The following is a 5,361-nucleotide window of genomic DNA, read 5'->3' as shown; positions in this document are numbered from 1 at the left end:
TGTGGGAAAACAAGTCTTGTTACTGTAGGACCCTTGGTTTCCCTATAACACTAGAGGCTCCTGTTAAGCACTGGGCTCAAGTGAGGTGGGTCCTGAAGCCAGTCAGGAAGAGAAGCAGAGGAAGGCCCAGCAGGGCTGAGGGAGCGAGCGTGGGGCTGCCTTTATCACTCACTTGTGCCTGTGGCCCTGGTCACCTACAGATCCAGGTGAGCTTCCTCGAGGAGGTGCTGCCTGAACTGGGTAAGGTGAGGAAGGGAGGGAAGGTTTCTGCCAGGGAGAATAGCATGTGCAAAGATAGAGAGGCATACATAGCATGGCTCAGTGTTCAAACCTTCTGGAGTCGAGTGGCTAGAAAGTACAGGTGGCAGGAGATGAGATTGGAGAGGTGGGTCATGGAAATGAAGCCAGAGGCCCTAAAAATCCAACCACGATCCTTGTCTGGAGCGTTACTTTGACTGAAGAGTCACATAATCACATGTGAATTTTTTAAATACAGAAAATGGATTGGAGAGAGATGTTTTTGAAGGCAGAGGTTACTGGAGTAATCATCATAAGAAGTGATAAAAGGAGGCAGTAGCAGTAGGAATAGAAAGGGAGAGGAAGAAAGTGAGTGGAGATATTTTATTGATAGTGTTGACATTGGTGACTAGTTAGTAATAACTGACATTTGAGGAGTGCTCACTATGTACCACATAGTGTGCAAAACAAATACGTTCACTCATTCAACCTCTACAATATACTCTATTATTATCCCCAATTTACACGTAAGGATATTGATGCATAGAGGGGTGAAATGATAGTCCAGTGTCACCCAGCTAATAAGTGGAAGATCTGAGATACGACCTGTTCAACCCTTGATTCACCATTTTTCTCCCCAATGTTGGTTCCTCTCTGCTTCTTCCTGGTGCTGCCAACTCTCACACTAGATGTTTTAGAGCTCTGGTTCTGAGCTCAGGTTTCAGTGTTGTTGGGTCCGAGATGTGGGCATGAGTTGGCTGGAACATTGGAGAGTGCAGACACTCAGGAAGGAGGATACTGTCCCAGAAATGATGAGAAGCAAAGAGCTTTACAGAGGATTAAGCGTCAGCATGACCTAAAGCAGCCCGGAGGTCTAGCAAGAAAAGGATGGGAAAACAGAGCAACAGGAAAGCCATCACTAAGTTCCAACCCAGCACTTTTAGCAGAGTGGTAGAGGCAAAGGAAAGCAAAGTTTACATTGCAGGCGGATGAGAAGAGAAGGAGAGGTCAGGAGGTAGAAACTTGGATCCTGGAAAAACATTTTCATGAAGTTGGCTGTGAAGGGAGATCAAATCACAAGGTCTAGAGAATGTTTAATATTGTCGGTTCTGCTTTTTAAGCACTGAAGAAACATGGTCATGCTTAGGAAGACAGGAGATCTAAAGGAATGCATTTCCTGAAGAAATGAGGGGCCATAGCACCCAAAAAGGGTGGTGGGGGCAGGGGCGACACAGAAGGAGGGAATGTAGCAAAAATGGGTAAAAGTTCTACTTTGAGGTCCAAAATGTTTAGTTAAGTTCCCACCGATGGCCTCTGTTCATTCTGTAAAGAGAATTATCCGCTGAAAATTCATATAGGGTTAGGAAAGAGGAGAGCTTGTTGTTGAATTTTCAGGAATTCTGTGAGTGGGTTGTTAAACAAGGCCACTAAAATGGGAGCACAGTAAGAGCATTTAACCTTGGAAACTGGCAAATGTTGTTTTTCTTTTCTTTTTGTTTAGAGCCAGTTTCCCAGTGCACTCTGTGAAGGGGGCTTGAACAGAGGGCTTCCAAAGGGGATGAGGAGAAGAGGAGGGCATGCAGGAGGACCATGAAGAATGACCCCACATCAGTGAGGAACATGGGAAGCACAAATCCTCTCCCACCTCAGCAGGCTGGGTATAGAGTAGCAAAGACAGATGGCTGGACGGAGCTGAAAGCTGGGAGTCTGCAGGATGAATGTGGTGGAGGGCAAGAGAACAAAGGAAATGAAGATTTGACCAGCAAGGGGTTGAGGGGATGAACTCTGGAGTCGAGCTTGGATAAGAAAGCAAAGAGGCCAATAAGAGGGCCAATAAATTGGGGGATATGGAGGTGCTGAAGAGACTGGAGGCCTTGATGCAATGATGGGAGGAACAGGAGGCATAAGTGGTAAGAGATATTGCAACTTTAGCTTCTAGAGGTAGAGTAGCTTCAAAGTGACAATATCAATGTTGTGGCCATGGATATGGCCATCTGAAGCAGAAGATGGATAAGAGTCACTGGACTTAGATCGATCTCTCTAGGTACAAAACTCTTATAACTGTAAGGCCTTGGTGTTAGTTGCGTTGTCCAACAGGACATTTAAAGTTGCTCAGAAGGTTGGCAGGTCTTGAGGTAAGGACGAGGACATTAAGCCATCTTGTTGGTGATGAATGCGTCACTTTGAGAGGTTGAGTGACTTGCTCAAGGTCACATAGTCAGCAAATGACTGGACCCCGCTTTAGCAATCTGGCTGACCCCTCCTTCTGGAGCTCCCTGTTCTGAGATTCTCTGGTTCTGACTCTCTCTGGATCCCAGCTCTTCTACTCAGGGGTGAGAACCAAGAGCAGAGACAAAACTTCCTTCCACTCTGAGCATCTTTTGTGGAGAATGATTTGTGTTTTACATTTATCTATTTCATTATTTCCCTCCACTGAACTCAAAAAGCTTCTTCAAAGCTGTGGTACATATATACAATGGAATATTACTCAGCCATAAGAAGAGATGAAATACTGCCATTTGCGATAACATGGATGGACCTCGAGATAATCATGCTAAGCAAAATAAGCCAGACAGAAAAAGCTCAAAATCACATGATATCATTTGTATGTGGGATATAAACCTCAAAGCAACAAAGGAACAGGATAAACAGAGATTCATGGACATGGACTATAGACTAGTGGTTACCAAAGATATACAGATGTCAAATGATAATGTACACCTGAAAATTATATAATTGTATGAACCAATGTTACCCCAATAAACTTAATAATAAAAAAAAGCTTCCTCAAGAGACAATGGTCTTCTTATTGGCTTTGGGGAGAGAGAGGGGGACATTATAATGGTGCTTTGGTTCCTTTTTTTAAGGGAGTCTTTTAGAGATCCATACTGAAATATTTATAGATAAAATGCTATAATGTCTTGGATTTATTTCAAAATAATCCAGGCCTGGGAGTGGAAAGAGGCATGAGTGGGAGTATAGAACAAACAAGATTGGCCAAGACTTGTAACTGTTGAAATTGAGTGATGGGGACATGAGAGTTCATTGCACTCTTCTCTCTATTTTTGTAAATGTGGTTTGAAATTTTCCATAATAAAAGCCAGTTGTCTGATGGGTTGTTAGCAAAAAGCACCAGTTGTCTGATGGGTTGTTAGCAAAAAAGCAGAAGCCACTGAGCCTCGCCTGCTCTCTTCCAGACCCTTATCTACTCTCCCTCACCCCCTTCCCTCTGTTCAGGCCAAGAGGAAGCATTGCGACCCTGCAGGCCAAGTGGGGATCTGCCAGCTTTGTAAGTTACGAACAACATGAATCTGATCCCCATGTTGGCCTAAAACTTACTGTTCTTCATGTATCTGTGATGAGGTCTAACTTGGCCCTGAAACCCCTCTAGGGAAAAGGCTCGGCTGAGGTTGTTCTCCACATCACACAGCACTAATCTCCCACATCTGGACAGAACTGCACCCTGGGCTCCACCGCCCAACTGTCCATGAGCTCATTCATGACAAGCCTCTTGGCGAACTCACATGAGAGAGAAAGCAAGGGCGGGGGCGGGGCCATCACAACCACCCTGCATCGCTGCTCCCTCTCCCATGTGGGTCCCCATGGCATTGACCTCAGTGCATGATAGCAGAAAACACACTGGGCAGCCCCGTTCTCAGCCTGGCTCAGCCATGAATTTGTGTGGGCCTGTGGGAAACTTTCTGCTGCCTCCTTTGTAACACGGGTGGGGTAGGCCTGAGTCACTGCTGCCCAGATATAGCTCATCCCTGATGCTGCTCTGTTTTCAGAGCCTGCTGAGAGGCCTCAAAAATTAACTACAAGGACAGAAATGGGAAGAGTCAAGGACAAGTTGCTTCTTGGACCAGAAATTCCAGTAGGGCAAGACTTGGGTGCCTGCCATTTTTTTGAGCTTGTGCACACACCACACACACAAGTTTTGGAGCCTCGGCTTCCTCATCAGCAGAAAGGGGCTAATGATAACACCTGCTTCATGGGGCTTTTAGAAAGCTCAAACAAGAGGAGTGGAAAAGGCCGGAGGATTACCACAATCAACTTTGAGCAGCTGAGGCTGTGGTCCCCAGTATTCCTCTCTTCCCTCCACTTCCTCCCTCCCTGCCCCAGCCAGTTGGGAAATGGACCTTCTTGGATGCCGGGTTGTTTTCCCTGGCCTGGCTCCCACTCAGGGTCTTTGTGCATGCTGGACGGTGGCCAGGGGTGGAACGTTGTGCACTGGTGAGAACAGGCTGCCAGTGGAGGCTAGAGGCCCAGGAGGAGGTGCTGGGCTTACTTCTCCAGTTAAAGAGACATGGCCACTGGGTCCTCCTCAGAACGCAGGAAGGACGGCCCCCTCCCACTTACAGCCAGAGGAGACCTTTCACATTTGGGACCCAAACACTAAGAAAGCACCCACAACTCAAATGATTTCTGCCGCACTAGGTGATGACAAATACTTTCTCAGTGTTGGCCCTTAAAGGTGCTGCTGTGCGTCCTGAATCATCAGAAACACTCTGCTCTGACTCTGCTCTTGTTGCCTGGGGGTTAATTATATTTGACCACATTTAATACGATAGTATAATAAATTTTACCACATCCAATATTTGAATGAAAATTTGTGATTCGTTCAAAACCATTAGTGGTTTTTTCTTTTTTTGAGCAGAAGACCATTATTTTTACACAATTATGTGAAGAACTTCGATCTGTGGAATTGCTCTGGCTGAAACAGGAGAGGGACCTTCAGGCCCTCAAAGAGAAAGCTCGGATTCTGAGAAACAGTTTTGTTTTGTTTGTTTTATTTTGTATTGTTTTGGGAGAGACATGTCCTGCTCCCTTGGTCTCAGTTCATGTTCCAGATTGGGATTTGAGCCTTGCCAATCACTCTGAGAGCTTAGCAATGTATCCGGTAAAGTTAGAATTTTGCTTAGGATACAAGCTAGGCTGCTGTAATAAAGAACCCCCCTCAATTACACATGTGTTTATTTCTTTCTCAGGTATCAGTTCAAAGGTAGACTGGCTGGTGGTCAGGGCCAGCAGGCAGCTCTGCTCCCTGAGGCTGTACAGACACCAAGATTCCATCTATCTTTGAATACTGTGCTTTTTAATCCACTGGGTTATAATGTACTAGAA

Source organism: Pteropus alecto, unplaced genomic scaffold (genome assembly GCF_000325575.1).
Source record: "Pteropus alecto unplaced genomic scaffold, ASM32557v1 scaffold155, whole genome shotgun sequence".
Taxonomy (NCBI): Eukaryota; Metazoa; Chordata; class Mammalia; order Chiroptera; family Pteropodidae; genus Pteropus; species Pteropus alecto.
This window is presented reverse-complemented; position numbering follows the sequence as displayed.